Consider the following 16668-nt stretch of genomic DNA (forward strand, 5'->3'; position numbering starts at 1 on the left):
AGGTACCATAGGGGCCTTGTTAGTCTGAGATGCAACAAAATCAGGCACCTCTCGGAAACTCTCCCTGATAATGACCGATGCCTTTCTCGGCCAGAGACAAGGCACAGTAGTGTCCAGGTTCTGGTAAGCACAGGCTCTGTCCCGTCAAGATGTCTTTCAGCAGCAACTGCTCTTACAGCCCAGCGGGACGCAGAGTCTAGCTTAAACCAGCAGCACGTGCTAAATGAGAATTAGGACTTGGGTTGACTGGAGCCTCAATGAGTCGCTAGTGTGACGTAGCTGCCAAATACATGGTGCCCGCTCGGGCTGCCTCATTAACAATAATGACCAAGATGTATCGAGAGCTTTCTATGTACCAGGGGCTTGACATGTACAAACCCTTTTATCCTCACTGTACCCCTAGGAGATGGGTCCACACTCATCCTCACTTTACAGGTGAGAAAATGGAGGCACACAGCGGGATGTGCGGTCTGTCTCCAGCGCCTGCTCTGAACCCTTGCTCCACCAAACCTTCCAAACTAGGGGCTGATGCATCGTCCCTTCCGAATGGCCATGCCACAGCCATCAGGACAATACCCTCCAGGAGCGCTGGCCAGGGCACCAAACAGATGCCAAGCTGGGTCGCACAGAACATGTAGGGTTTAGATGTGCCAAAAAAAGAGGCTGGGGGGCTAGCCTGGGAAAAAACTAGCCCCGGGAAAATGCTCACTGTCCTCCCTCACAGAGCTGGGTACCACATAAGAGACAGAATGTGGGTGGATCCCCTCTGGGAGCAGGAGTTAGGGGAGGCAGCTGTGATGGACGGCAGGACCCCACTCCCAACTGTCCAGGCTGCCGGCGATGGGCGATGGGCCTCCCAGGCAGAGGGGGTCTCTTCTGAGCACAGGCTGTGCCCTGCCCTCCCACCAGAGGGTATGGAAGAGTCCCCTGTGGATGGGAAACCGACCCTAGGGAGGGGAGGGAAGCTGTGACCCTGACTCTTCCAGCTTTCGGAACTTGGGCAACTCCAATAAAGCCAGGAGCCTCCATAGCGTCTGATAAGCCTACTGCATTGGGCTGTTATCCCGGTGGGTGTCCCACGTCTAGTGGTAGTGATGCTAAAACCTGCATGGTCTCTAAGGCCCTTCTACCTGAGACAGTGTAACAGCGTTTAGAGACAGCAGCACTGCCTGTGGGAATGCTAAGGTCAAGGGCAGCTTCCTCACTCAAGTAAATCCGTGACGTGACCCAAATGCAACCCTGTAATGACTAGAAAAAGAAACTGATCCCAGGCACTGAATGTCATGGCTTAAAGAGTGCTACCAAGGATGTATTCCAACTGCCTCCTTTGACAGACAAGGAACAAAGTAGGAGAGGCTCAGGGAGGGACAAGGGCAGGCCCAAGGTCGCATATTAGCTTCCAGGCAAAGCCAGGTTAGACCCCTGGTTACCTCACCACATTTTCAGTGTTTTTTCCACCCAAACACCCTGCCTCCCATTAAAAACCCCTCAAAGTGGGTATAAAAATAGTGTACACAGAAATAATGTCTGGGGCCCAAATGAACTATAACACGTGATTAGATTATATGAAAATACAACTCTGCTAATCATTTTATAAACAATTGCTCTTACTCTCTCAAATCAAGGAGGCCAATCTGGAGATTGCTTGGTTGGCTCATATTTCTTCAGAGAAGAGGTGTCAAAGGAAACTAAACAAATGTCATTTTCCCATTGAAAAATTTCCCAGAATTCACTTATAACAAATACTTACTAAGCACAAATAAACAGACAACGGCAAAACAGTATTACTGAGGGTTACTAGCAAGGGAAATCCCATGAGGAGGTGGGAGGAGGTCTGAGGCAGGAAGGACTCCATGAAGTGACTCTTGAGTTACAGGCTTCACAGGTAAGAGAGGAAGGATATGCCAAAGACCAGCAGCAAAGGCCTTTAAAATCCAATCCAATGGATGGATGGATGGATGGATGGATGGATGGATGGATGGATGGATGGATGGATTGGTGGGTGGGTGGGTGGTTGAGTGGATGGATGGATGGATGGATGGATGGATGGATGGATGGATGGATGGGTGGATGGATGGATGACCACTACTACCCTTAGGTCACTGAAGGTATTCCTGAGGATCACAGTAGAGTGTTCTGAGAACCAGGTTCACGTTCTCTTCCATTTTCCACCAGCCATGCCGTCCAGCTGGCCCAAGAGGTGACCCAGAGAGAGTTATCTTCAGGGAGCAGGTTGGGAATACTTGGGGGTCAGATGCCACACAACTTACCTACAGATGGGCAAGGGTTGGCGGGATGAGAAGAGGTATGTACTGGGAATTCCCTTTTCCACAGTTGTGCCTGGCCTACTTGGCAGAAAAAATAAACTTGAGAAACTGAATCAGCCCAAACCCAAGAGGGGAGAACGGGAAGGTAAAGCTGACGATCACTCTGCTGTACATCAAATCCCAAGTGTTCCAGCCCCAGTAAGAGCCTGGGCCCGCTGTGTGTTTCTGTCCCATGGGTGACAGTGAGGTGGCAGAGCCTTCCTTGGGATCACAAAGCCACCCCCTTAAGGCATCCCCGGGGTCTCATAAGGGGCCCCTCTGCAGACGGCAGGACCCTCCTCACACTTCACCCTCCAAGTAACACTGAGCCCTGGAAGTTCCAGAAATGCCACACTCTGTCCATCATTTGCCCAAGTTCCTCTGCCTGGGCGGCCCTTCCTTCCCCTCCATGGGCAAAGTCCTCCTTCTGGAGATCCAGTTCCGGTCCTCTCCTGGAGGAGGCCTTCCTCGGGCTTTTCATTATTCTGACCAAGGATCCTGCGATTCCTGACTAGTAGCTGCCAGGAACAACCTGGTACAAAATTCACTGTGACGTGGGAAACTTATCTGCCTGGGCCAGGAAAACAGACATATCCAGGTTCTCTCAGACAACAATTTGGGGCAATTCCCGCTTCTGGATGACATTCCTAGGTAGCTGCCTTTGGAGGTCATGCTGGCCAATTCATGACTTTCCTACAGTAGCCTCCCTACCAGGCATGAGGGTAACGGGGAAGATGAACATTTGAGAAACCTGCTGGGATTTCAGAGGCCTCCGGCTGTTAGCCAAGTTAGCAAGGTGTGTGCCCACAGCAGAGAGCTTAATAAGTGCCGGGCACATAACAGATGTTCCAGTAAGTGCTAGCTGATTGGCTGATGGATTGCATAAGGAAGTCCTTTCAATGGCAACTGCCACACTGTTTCAAATTCAGAGCACAGGAAAGGTTAAAGACTGCCAGCCTGGTGTGAGAATGAGGTGTGAAAAAGGCACTGCTTTGACAGGAAGCCCCATGGCAGAGTCCTGTTGTGTCACTGGGGCGGAAGGGTGAGCTTGATGGTGGCCTCCACCCAGGGTTTCTCAATTGCAGTATCGGTAACATTAGAGGCTGGATAAGCATTTGTCATGGGGGCTGCCCTGTCCATCCCTGGCCTCTACGCATGAGATGCCAGCAGCAACCCCACAAGTGTGACAACCAAACATGTCTCCAGACATTGCCAAATGTCCCTTGGAGAACAAACAGCCCTGGTTGAGAATCAGTGCTGTAGCCTTTGTCTGTGGCTGAACAGCTGCTCCCAGGGCAGCACCCAGAAGCCAGAGGCAGAAAAGGGTCCTGGTTTGGGTGTCAGCAAATCTGACTCTGCTCAGGGCTCTGCCTCCCACTGCCCAGGCAACCGTGCAGATTATCCAATGTCTCTGAGACTCAGCTTATCCATCTGCAAAATGAGGCCATATTCTGCAAGTGACTTGCATGCTCTGGGCAGAAGGTGCTTCATCACTGATTTATACTGTTATGTACATAGCTGTTCTAAGCTAGCATCTTCAAGCTCTCCGCAAAAGCTAGAGACATACTACTGGAAATCCACTAAGGCCCACAGAGGGCCTCAAAAACAGTTGTCCAAACACTTTGGAAGTTATTCCACTTTTAAGAATTTATTCCAAGGAAATGATCAGAATTTCAGGTAAATATTTACACACAAACATGTCTACTCCAGCACTATCCAAAACAAACTAGAAACAATCTAAATTACCCAATGATGTAAGGAAGGCAAAATAAAATATGATAGAGGCAGACAAAGGAATATTACACAGCCAAAAATCACATAAATAAAAATTATTCATTAATAACATGGAAAAATGTCCATGATATGTTAGGTGAATCAAGAGTTACAAGACTGTAAGTAAAATTTTGTAATAAAATATAGAGCAAAAATATTACTTCATGTAAAATAACAGAAAAAGACTGGGAGAAAATTTAATAAAATTTCCCTCTTTATGCTGTTGCCTATTTCACAAGTTTCGGTAAAAAAAACAAAAACATATCTTAGTTTTAAGATCTTGTAGGGAAAATGTTTTGTTGTTATTGCTAATGTTTTCCCATCAGAAGAGAAGGCTTTCCTTGAATCACCAAGTGCTAAACCACAGTCCAGACCTTGAACACAGAGTCCCGAGCCAAGCAAAGAAAAGAATGTTTAAACCTAAATAAAATGAAACCCAAGGAAACCAAAGCTAAAGAAAGAGGGACGAGCAGGGCCTGGTCCACTGGTGGGGAAACCTGAGGTACCCACAGGATGAGCAGGACTGGGCAGGAGAGCAGGTGAACCCCGGCCAGGCCCACGCACTGCACTGGATACCTGCCTGGGCACGTGGCCGGGTAGCTTGCAGGAGACACAGGGTGCTCACTCAGGCAACCAGCTCTGTGAGGATGGCTAGTAGATGCCCAGAGCTGTACAGTGGTCTGGGCGCTGGATTCTCACTGCTGAAATCAGTGAAAACAGGGAGGCAGGGGTGTCAGTCAGGACCCTCAAGCCCTGCAAACCAAGACTTCCAAGCGCTATTGAGAAGGAGCCATCAGGTTGGTGCCACCCCAGTTTTCCTGCCTGCCACTGACCACTCACCCATTCAAGGTGGGCCTCTTGAAGATGAGAGTGGACGGCAATGAAGGAGCACCCCACTGAAGGAGGGGGCCTCAGCGGTTCTTCGCAAAACAGCTGGGCTGGGCAGTGGGGGCCTGAGGGTCCTGGGACTGAGCGGCTGGATGTGGAGAAGGATGCAGCACCCGAGTGCTGATACCAGAAACCTGGAGGACATGGACGTGCCACCAGCCCTCATCCATCTCCCACGGGGCTCCCAGTGCCAAGAGAGCCGCTAGGCAGGACGCCCTTATGTGCTTTATAAGTTGCCCTCAGGCATACAGACAGAGCAGAGGAGCTGAGCAAACGTGGGCAGGCAAGAACACAGCACCTTCAGATCAGCCACCAGCTGTAGAGTGGATGGGATGAGTCCACAAGTCCCAAGTTCAAACATATGAAAGTTTCTTCTTTCGTGCTCTCTTGAAGTTCTTGCCCTCATGCAATTGAAACGTTAACATAGAGCTAACAAGAGTCTGCAGTACAGGACAGAACAAATCATAAAGTCCCCAAAAGCTGGCCCACACCCTCCGAGCCAGAGTTACTTAAGAGCCCATGTCTCCCAGGCTAGCAGGACCTTAGTGAGAAGAAAGGCCACCATTCCCAGGTGGCAAGGCCATGCTAGACTCCCTCTCAGAGCCTCATTTAATATGAAAACACACCTGTAAGGACTCATTCTGAGCGGAGAAGTGAGGGCCACGGAGAGAAGCCATGCTTGTCCTGATGTTCCAATCGCCCCACACCCGTCAGACACTCCCTTCCAGGCTCTTTCTTACCTTCACACTCTGAAGGACACTCAAGTCATAGTGAGTCATAGGAAGGATGTTCTTGAAATCTGCTGACACCAAGGCCAGGGTGCAGGGAGCAGGTGCTGTGAGCTGGGGGCAGGGTGCCAGCCAGGCCTGCAGGGCACATGAACCACAGGCTGACCTCACAGGGGACCTGGGCAGGGCAGAGGAAAGGGAGGCCCACTCCACAAACCCATTCTCCCTTCCCGGCAGGCTCCTTCCAGCTCTGAGGCCTGAGGCCGTCACAGCGCCTGCAGGTGGGCATGGCAGCCCACACCATCTCCTCCCACTGCACGACGGCTCCTGCTTCCTACCCTTTTCAGGGAACCTTCAGCCAAACCTCAGTGGGTTAAAACTGCCAAAAGACCTGCTCAAACTGTGAAACACCAAACTGGACCTAAAGAGGGTCTGACACCTGGCCACTCTGGCCATGAAGCCAGGAGACAGCCATCCTGACAGCAGCACATGCAGTTTCTTACACAAGAAAAGAGAAAGGAGCCACCTGAGGGGCAGTCAGGTAGAACTCATGGCACATAAACTAAGGTACCGATTTCATATACTCTCTGGTTTCTCCCAGGCTTGAAGGAGAGTATTTCACAGCAAAACTGGTGACTACCAGCCACCTGACCGTCCTGGCCTCTGTCCCAGGAAAGAGCTGTGATATCCTGGAGCAGAAGCAGCTCAGTTCTCAGCCAGTATGTTTGCCCCAACCTCCATTCAGCAATAGATGACCAGGCACCTGAAATGCTTCCAATAGGCTGAGGCCAATCGTGGCTTGTCCATCAGCTTTAAAGATGTGAGTGCTACCCTTTTGTTAATGCAAAAATCACAAAGGAACTGAGGGACATCACAGGAAGAAAACACTAATCCCCATCACCCCACCCTAAAAATCCTTGATAAACTGCAGATCTCAGGGTCCCACTCCACAGAAATTCTCATTCAGTGCGTTCTCGTTGGAGCCTGAGAATCTGCATATTTAACAAGCTTCCCCCCGAATCTTAACCAGGAGGCCCAGGAACCCCACGAAGGGATGCATAAGGACTTATTCTCAGCTTTGCCTCTATAACTCCTTCCCGTTCTGACGTCATTCTCTTATGCTATTTCTCTATTTTCATTCTCTTATGTAAGTGCCTCTTAGGAGAAGAAAAAAATCTTCTGGTTCAGAAAGTGATCTGGTAGTTAAAAGACTTACTGATATATATGTTAATCAGCAAAAAATATAGGTATTGCACATCCCACATTCAAACGTAACAGGAAGAGTAACCTAACGTACTATACATCATGCATGTAACCTGATACACAGACAAAGACATCCTTATTACATTTGAACCCTACCACCCTGTTCCATCCTACCATCAGCACACCTGAAAATTCCTGATTGTATAACTGCTGAGTCCGACTCCTTCCCTCCTTACAAAACGGGCAACACACGCACACCCTCAGCCCGTGAACACCAGAGACGTCCCCTCACCTTGATCTCCGCAGACAGCGAGGGCCAGCCTTAAATATGCTGTCACTGCCTGGACACACAATGTATCACCACATCACAAGCCACCTCTGTCAGCGGAAACGTGTGAGTGATGTGCCTTCAACCTGTCATCAGACTGCGATGACCTCAATTTTTGGAGAAGTCAAACTCTACCCTTATCTTCAGAGATCCAAGACATATTTATGTGTCAGCCGTCCGTTCAACTTATCTGTAGCCTTCAGGAAAGTCTGAAAAGGCCATCACAGGCCAAGTGCTTCCCCTGCTCCCTCCCATGTCCCCAAGTCCACTCCCACCCACGCTCTCCCTGTGACCACATCCAGAGGTGCTGAAGCATTACAACTGTTTAGGGGGAATCACTGGCAGGGAAAGGCAAGGCATATTCCTTCAGAGCACCTCACTATACTGTCCCCAGAAGCAGAGGCAATGACAAGACTCCCCACTCCAGACTCTAGACCTCCCACCCTGATTCTCAAAGAGGGCTGGAAGACGCTGAAGCTGGAGGATGTGAGAGCTCACAGTTGCCAGCCCTCATTCCACAGAGAGATAAAGCGGCTTGCACAGGGTCACCCAGCTCTTGAGTGACTGGTTTCACTCTCCCTGAGGGAAAACCCAAGAGGTTCAGGTTTATTTCTCTTCATGGTGCATTCATCCATCACGCTTACTCTCTTCCTCAACTTTTTCCAAAGGAAAACATTGATATATATCAGAAAGTCTTCCTCACAGTTGGGGGAGGGCGGGTCTGCCCAACTCTCTATACCACTGCCACCTTCATAGGCAAATCTAATGACTTGCTTTTAGGGTGTTCTTAACTAGCAAAGGACAAAGATGGAGACAGGGCACCAGAGTCCCTTCACCCTTCTTCCCCTGGCTCAATCACACTCCTCCTTGGAGATCAGTTCAAAGGAAAGCCTTCCTTAGTCTCCAAAGTGGAGCTAGTTCAGTCTCATGGGATCTGGTAACTTGATGGTCATGTTGGAATTATTTAAATGCATCTGTGATTTCCCCCGGATGGATCTTGGTAAGACGTCTAGCCCTTGCTTAAGCCATTGCTTGGTGAATTGTAGATTCTTGAAGAAAGAATCTACAAATTAAGAGCTGTTTTCCAGCCATCACCATCTGTCTACACTGCAAATGCTTGCATACTAATCTCCCCATCTCAGGTTTAAAAATATGGACTTGATTTTATTTTTTTTAACTCCCAACATAATGAATGAGTTTAAATATTAGAAGTTGAAATTATTAAGTAAATCATTTCACCTGCAAAGCTTCTATTTGCATAACATTAATTCATGATGGCAGCTAAAACAAATTCATCACATTCTGTATATTAGAAGCTGATTTATGTAGGAATTGAAAAAAAGTCGTGAGCTCAAAATTATGTTGACATGATGTACGTGTTCAATGGAGAAAGATTTTTCTCTTTCCTCTTTTCTTTCTTTTTTTTTTTTTTAAATCATCCGAACAACTGAATTATGGTGAAAAGGAAAAGGATTTGAGGAGAGGAAGCAGGCGAAGGGCTGGCATCCTGGGAAGATGAATAATGCTGCCGCCTCACGTGTGTGGCAGGCTCTCGGTGCGCATACACACACACTCTCTAGTTATTAATGTCAAGTATTCCAAAGACACGCTGGAAAATCATTACCATTCATCGCCACTAACCGCCATTAAATTTCAATCAATTCAACTTAGCACAAGTGTACTTGAGCGGCCCTTACAGTTCCTTATAAATGTGGCTCAAAAGTCGGGTTGACTTATAGCATTGTCCACCACACAAAGAAGCATTGCTAAGCGTCTGCTAGGACCCCGGACGGATGCTCTTTTAACATCCTAAGCATTCAAAGATCTTTCTTTTTCTGAGCGCCAAGAGGTCTCCAAGCCCTACAGGTCAAGACCACCGAGGCGTGGGGGTAGAAGAGGCAGGGAGGGTGTACTATTTTGAGAGACCCCCATTCCTTTCCTGCCTTTGGGGTGGGGACAGGGCAAAAGGAGGCTTTCCTGCCTACAGTCTCGCAGATGCGTCACAGAAAAAGTTTCTGACGCTAGGAAAAGTTTGGTAACCTGGCCACTCTTTCTCCTGGACCTGGTGAAATGCTCTCAACTCACTCTGCAAACTGTAAACTAAACTCAAAACCCCTTCCCCCGGTGAAGGGGGAGGGCAAGCCAGTCAGAAGGGAGAAGGGAGTCCGCTGCAGTCCGCCGGCAGGGGCACCTTTTGGAAAAGGCGCCTTCCCCAGGTGGCGCAGGCTTGCGGGCCGCTCCCTGTGGGGACGCCGAACCCCATGCTCCCGCTCTCGGCCCGACGACAAAGGCGTTGGCGCAGGCCGCTTTGGATCTGGCCCGCTGGCTTTCTTCCCGACTCGCCACGAGCAAGGTCCGGCCTGCCGCCACTCACCAGAGACAGCCGGTGCGCCATCGGGACAATGTGGCCATTGTTCAGGCGCCACAGACCAGGCCGGTGGGCAGGTGGGAGGGATGCGGCGCGGCCCGCGTGAGAGCACTCGGGGCACAGAACGTTCCCGGACACGAGCACGGTCCCCACGGGCAGGGCACCCCTCCCCCGCAGATGATGGAGGGGAAGAGAGGAGAGTGGGAGAGAAAGGAAAGACAAGACAGGAAGGGGGCGCAGAAAGAGAGAAAGGAAAAGACAGAGAGAGCAAAACAAAGGGAGGGGGAGAGAGAAGGGGAAAGAAATAAAAAGATGCAAAAGGAAAGAGGAGATAGAGGAGGGGGAGAGAGAGGAAAGGCATAGTAGGACAAAAAAGACGGGAGAGGAGACAGAAAGGGTGGAAAAGGGGGAAGACGGGAGGGGAAGAGAAAGAAAGGAGACAAAGGAGGGAGGAAAGGGGAGAAAGAAGAGGAAGGGGAGAGAGACAGACAGACAGATGTACAGTGGAATTGTATGACAGGCTGCCCAGGAAGCCTCTGGAAAGAGCAAGAGTTCACCCTGTTTCATAAAGGGAAGCAGCTCCAAACCCAGCCGAGTCAGCAAAGCAGCGTAATCACACCAGGGGCTTTGCTTAATTACAGGTTTGAGAGCTGGGGCTGGAGGAAGGGAGATACTTAACTGTGTCCCGGGGAAGGCCCAGGCACTCAGATGGTCTGTATGGTTGGGGAATGCAAAGATTCCATCTACACACACACCCCTAGCCCACTGAGCCAGGATCCTGCAGAACATGCCTGGGGTCTGCAGCTGGTTGGGAACAGCCCCCGTGGGTGAACTGTACTGTTCAGTTGGGACAGGAGTCTCTGGGCTGAGCCCATGCTGGTCAGCAGTGGAGCCAATGGTCTGGGAGGCCCCGCCTCTCTGCCTGTAGCTGGGCCACCCGCCCTCTTTCCCTGCTCACAGGAGGCCAGGGGCCCTCAGCCCAAAGGGGGGAAATCAATCCCGTGCTAATGAATAAAAAGTCCCCTTTATTTCACTGCTGTTTTTGGTTCATTAAATTTTCCACAGATTTGCAGAGAAGAAAACATAATCAATAAACCCTGACAAAAGTGAACGTGTGAAAAAGGCCAGAGAATGGAAAAGTGAGATAAAAGTGATATCCGATCACAGATTTCAGCGCAGATGACGAGCTGGGGCCGCTGAGGAATCTCAATGGACCATCACCCCTTTACGGCTTCCCTTCCCTTTGCAGAAACTCTTCATTCAAGACAATAGTAAATGCACTACAACTTTTTTCTTATGCTAATGCATGAAACCGGGCACTCACAGTTAAAACACTCTTCCCAGCAACCTGGGTTTTTTTTAAACACACATGCACACACAAAACACCCACATTAACTTATTCAATTTAAACCAAAATCTCAAAAAAAGTTTAATATGCACTCTTCAGTTACATCTTAAATGAGCTATTTTCCCCCATTTGTATAAAAAAAAAAAACAAAAAAAACTAGAATCAGAACACACACAGGATTATTGAGGATGCTTTTGTTGATAAAGGAACTAGGGAAAATAAGATACTAACGATACAGAAAGTATGTTACGATTGGCATATTTTCCCAGGGCTTTAAACAGAGTTTTGTAGGGTAAGGATGTTTTTGTCACCCTCAGAATCTAAAAACAATGATCAATCATTTGTTTTCTTAAGTCCTTTATATTCCACAGCAAACAGTTTTAGAGAAAATGACTAATATTGAATTTGAAGTCACTCGTTTATTTGAAAACCACAAAGCTATTACTCTTTACCAAAGGACACTACCAAACACCAATGTCCACTGACCCTTCCCCAGTCGTCTTTTAAACAAGCCTGAGGAAAACAGTCACTGAGCAGCTTTCCTCCCGAGGTCTTTAGAAGCTGTGAGCCTGGTTCACTGAAATTACTTCGTATTCTGTGTGCTGGGACAATCACCTATTCGGCCTCTCTGAATTTTCTGGAATCAGGGTACAGTTTTTCTCTTTGGCATTCTTCATGTGTTTCATTTGTCCGTGTCTCTCACACTTACTGAAAAGAAGAAAGAGGAACTGCTTCCCCAGTGTTCCTTTTCAAAGGGCCCTGGCCCAGCGGGAACAGCTGCAGCTGTCCACCCGAGGTCCACCTGGCCTAGCTGTCCTCCTGCACCAGGAAACAGGCCTTGGCCCAGGTAGAAACCACCCCCAACCTGAAGAAGCAGGGCTGGTTTGCTCCACCTCCCTCAGGCCGGCGTCAGGAGCATCACTCAGATGAAAGAAAGGCCTGCTGAACACACACTTTTGCCAGGAAAAGACAAGCTGCCCTACCCCTAGAATACACAAGGATGTAGGACTCGGATTTTGAGCTTTAAAAACCCAGCCGTGTATGTAGGGGTCACACATGCTTTCAAAGTGCACAGGACACCTCCGTGTCCTATTTAAAGGGAATTGCTAGCTTCTGTGCGGTGAAGCCCCCATGTCACCACCACCACCCCCCCCCCCAGGCCCTGATGGAAGAAGGGTGTTTATTAGGCAAATATCCAATTTTGTCGGCCGGCCTGCTGAATCCCTGGTTTGCTAATCCAGCCGTAGGGGCTGCAGTGTGTACAGGGCACTTGTGGGAGTACAAAAAGCATGAAGTATTTGTGTATTTTTCAGTCCGCAGTGCAAACAAGCCAGCTACAGTACACAGCCCCCAAGCCCCCTGAAGCCAGGCAATGAGCTGCTGACCAGCTGCCCTGTGGCCCCCTCTTCTGACCAGGCAACTCAAAGGATCTCAATGCTCTCCCACACGTGGGCTGGAGCATCCCTGAGAAACTGGAGTGGCACTCCATTCTAAAGCCACCTGGCCAGAAGGGCCTCATCTAACCACACACACTTCAAGGTGGGCCAAGTCAAGAGTTCCTCCAAGGCCACCGCCAGGATCGAAGTGAGTGTGGGAGGAGCCTGGGAGCCTCTGGCGGAGAAGTCTGACCCATGTGCAAATTCCCCTCAAAACAGTTTCCCACGGAGGATAAAAAACGTCTGGGACTGTCCTACCTTGTTCCTCAGCAAGCCAGGCCCTGGTTTGAGAGCGTTTCACTCCCACTCATTCTCATTCGCACCCAATGACTTTGCAAATAGACTGCACTGACCAGTCTCTCACTGAGATGCCAGATCAAGGGAAAGTTGGTTCACCTGAGGACTATCTGCCAGGCAGCGGGTTCCTCACCTCTAGTGGGATCTTCCCGCATTGGTTTACATCCCCCCAGAATCACTAAATAACCTCACGAAAGTAGCATATGTCTCAAAGCATAAGAGAGATTTGAAAAAAACAACAACACCCTAAATGTTACAAAATATAACTAACTTTGAAACTCTGGGACAAGTGACAACTTTCCCTATGTCTCGGTTGGAGTTTGAATTTAAATCTGGGAACGAACATTTCCAAAATTTCCTGTTAACCCTCAGCCATGGGAGGGAGAAGCTGCAAGTCTAGGAAAACGAAAGCAAGACAAAACGAAGAAAAGGGAGCAAGACAGGAGGTCAGAGGCCCAAGAAGGCGGGAGGCCCTGGAAGGGATGCATCTGCCAGGTCTAGATTATACAGTCTAGAATTACTGCCCCAGGGCAGACCAGAAGCTGGGAAAAGCCTAGAGAGCATCAACACTCAAAGCAGCCAGGCATAGCCAGGGTGCCTTCCCCTCCCCTCGGATACCAGCCCAGGTAGCCACACAATGAATTTCCTCCCTAATGAACAACTGCAAGGCTGCTCCCAAACCCAGGAGGCCAGCCCCCCGACACCAGCAAGAGAGGAGAGAACTCCCAGCCAAGGTAAGGAAATGGGCAGGGAGGGGCCTTGTAGGAAAGGTGGCTAGAACAAACAGGTCTCATCAGGGGACTTGTGACGAGCCCGCCTATTCCTCCGCTTTCCACCGCTGTATATTTTGGATTTCACAGTTTATTTACTTTACTTTTTGGCACCGAGCCCCCTGAGCATGCCAATACAATATTTGTTTAAACACTATTTTATGCCGCTTGCGAGGGAAACGTTTACTTTCAAATTCTCCAACATCCCCCAGAGCCTCGTCTGCAAACAGCATATGAGCGTTTTACAACTGCTCCCTTTATCTGGAGCTGTCGGGATTAAACCTTCACACGCCCAGCGAAGGCGGCGGGCGGAGGCCCAGGACTCGGCGGTGGCCACCGGGCTGCAAAGCCCGCGCCAGAGGCCGTGCACCCCGCGCGCTGTCCCGGCGGGAGCGCATAAGCCCCGCCAGGGCCGGCACCAGACGCTAGGGAAAGATCTACTCTTACAGCCGGGTTCAACTCTGAAAGCCACATAAAAATCATACAAAAGAGAAAGGAGTGGAGGGAAGCATCCTGGGGGGGAGGGGTTGCCAAGGCCCGCGTGCGCCTCTGCCGCAGGTCACTGGGGTGAAGCGCGCTGCTCCATCCCCAGCTCCTGGAGCTGTAAAAGTCGGGTTTCCTAGGAAATGACAGCAATTCCTGCCGGGCTGAAAAGCCGCCGAGTTGGGTGAACTTCCAGCTCCCCAACGCGGTGGGCGCGCTCTCACTCACACACAAGCACACGCTCCTTCCTCCTTCCCTCCCTACACACACCCCCCGCCCCCGTCCGGGGAAAACGCTCCCTTCCCTAAACCCTTAATAGGATTGGCGCCCAACTCTCTCCGCGCCTCTCCCCATCCATCACACACAGATCAAGTTGCAGTAGTGGATTTTTCAAATTCCTTAGCAAATATACTTGTTGAGAGATTGGCGGGGTGGGGGGGGAGTGCGGGGGGGAAATGATGAGTGGGGGCGGGGATGAAACAGAAGGTGGGGGTCCGGAGGACCGGGCCAGGGATTACAGGCGGATCCCTTCGGAAAGTCAAGCGGATCTCGGGGCGGAGAGCAGGGGACAAGGAGGAGGAGGAGAAAAGTGACGAGGGGGGGCCGAAGAGGAGCGCCTGACCGAGGGGGAGGGGGACGGCAGCGCCTGATGAGGGGGAGGACGGAGCGAGGAAGAAAGAAAGGCAGGACTCCGGGACGCGTCGCGCGAAGTGCAGTCAGAAGTTCACAAGTGGCTGGCTCAGACCCTCCACACACAGCACACTCCCCTAAGACACACTCCCACTGCCCACCTCCCGGAGCTCCGCAGCATCCCAGCCTCCAGTGCCACCTCCCGCAAAAACAGCCCCTCGCTCGGGCGCAGTGGAGACCAGGCGGGGGCCGGCCCAGCTGTGCACCCGGCGAAGAGAGGCTCTTTCCCCCAGGTAGGAAGAGGAATGCAAAATCTCTCCCCGGCCACGAGTTCCTAACTCCCAGATACACGCACCCCCATATGTCCCCGCCCGCTTCGGCCAAAGCTCGAAGCCAGGCTGCCTCACTAGCCCCTAAGCCTAAGCCCGGTGTCCCCATCCCCGCGCCCTGGCGCGGGTACCCGGCCGAGGGACCCTCCGAGACTGAGCAGCATCCCAGCCGGCCCAGTCTCGGCCGGGCTAGTAGGCACTTCTCAACGAAAAGCAAGCAAAAGAAGGCCAATGCAACTTTACCGAGGGAGACAAAAGTTTGCCTCTAGCACGCAGGTGGCCTCTCGGGCGCCGGGCGGAGGCTGCGAGCCCCCATCCCAACTTGGCTGGCGCGGCGACCCGCCGCGGGCTGCAGTGTGCCGGGGCTCAGTCCGGCCGGGGCGGGGCAGGCCAAGCAGGGGAGGGGACCGAGAGGCGGGCTGGGGCCCGGTCGCCCCTATCGCCGGCAGGCGGGCAGCTTCCCGAGGCTCCGGCGCGCCGTGCGGCCCGCGCTCCTTCCTCCAGCTCCTCCGGATGCCCCGGCTCTTCCTCGCCTGCCTCCGCGTCCGCCGCCGCCGCCTCCCGCTCCTCCTCGAAGTCTCATTGATGAGAGTTTGAAAAAAAGTCCGCGGAGCCGTGCTGCCTCGGCTGGCGAGCTCCGGCACTCCCGCAATCCCCGCGCCACCGGGACGGCGCAGCGCCCCCGCGCGCACGGCTGCCGCACACCGGGCGCCGCGCACCCGCCCCGGGGGACCCGAGGGACCGGGAGGGGAGGGGGCGGCCGAGGACGCTCCTCCCCAGCCCCGAAGAGAGAAAGCACACCAACAAGGAAAGTTCGAGCGGAGAACGAAAGAACGCGCCAGTCTCCAACACTTTTTTAAGGCGCCGGGGTGGGTGGGTGGGTCGCTAACTCAAGTCAGATGAGCTCCGGAGCTGAGGCGCAGGAACTGCTCTGTTTTCAATCTCTTGAAATCACCCGCCCTCCCCACCTCCCTCTTCCCCTCCGCCGGGAGATGTCCGGGTCGCTGCTCCCAGTGCGCCCGCTTCTCCCGGCGCCAGGGCGGAAGCCGGGGACAGGGCGAAAGGGAGGGGCCCTGGCTCTGCGAGCACCCTGTCCAGCCAGCAGTGCGCGCAGGTGCCGGGGTCCGGGTGGCGCCCCCCGCCGCAGCAGGAGCAAGTCGCCTTCTGAGCGCGGGTTGGCGAGAAGCGTAGGAGCCTTCGAGGGTTGGTGCATGTGTGTTTTGCAGGGAGGGTTTGGTTTTGTTTTGTTTTTAGAGTCTCCGCTCGAGCTGCGGCGGCCAGATGGAAGTAATCAGAACCCAATAACAACAGAGGAAGAAGGAAGAAAAAGCTCCACTGAATTTTCAGGCCAAAGTGTGTATGGGGGTGTGTGTGAAAGAACTTGCTTAAGCAAACTAGGTGACAAGCCCTGGGTCCCCAAGCCGCACCACAGCCGAGAACTGAGCTGCCTGGCTTGGAGAAGCATGGGGACAGCTGGCCAAAGTGTCCCCCAACCCCTCATGGGCCGCCAACTTCTCTAGGACTGAGGGGCACCACCCAAAGAGTGCCTCATTGGGAGTATTATTTATTTTTCTTCCTAACGTTTGTGGAGCACTTACTATGTGCTAGGTGACACATTTTACTTCCTTTATACTATTTAACCTACAAAACTTTGTGAGGTAGTTTCTCTAATACCCGGTTTTACAAGGTGAAAAGACAGAGGCTTAAGTGACTTGTCCAAGGCCAGAGCATTGAAACTCCATCCTCCATGAGTTTCAGTACGCTGTACCATTAGTTTAGCC

General features: G+C 51.7%; 1 protein-coding gene across 1 annotated transcript in view; it reads right to left on the bottom strand.

Annotated features, from left to right (window-relative positions):
• The window catches only part of GLI2 (GLI family zinc finger 2), a 242511-nt gene extending 226316 nt beyond the window's left edge, over positions 1-16195 (bottom strand). The window contains 1 exon segment of the mRNA XM_074335169.1: positions 15131-16195. The gene's annotated coding sequence lies outside the window, so the exon portion shown is untranslated.
• Positions 16196-16668: the final 473 nt, after the last annotated feature.

Source organism: Rhinolophus sinicus, linkage group LG01 (genome assembly GCF_036562045.2).
Source record: "Rhinolophus sinicus isolate RSC01 linkage group LG01, ASM3656204v1, whole genome shotgun sequence".
In the NCBI taxonomy this organism is placed as follows: Eukaryota; Metazoa; Chordata; class Mammalia; order Chiroptera; family Rhinolophidae; genus Rhinolophus; species Rhinolophus sinicus.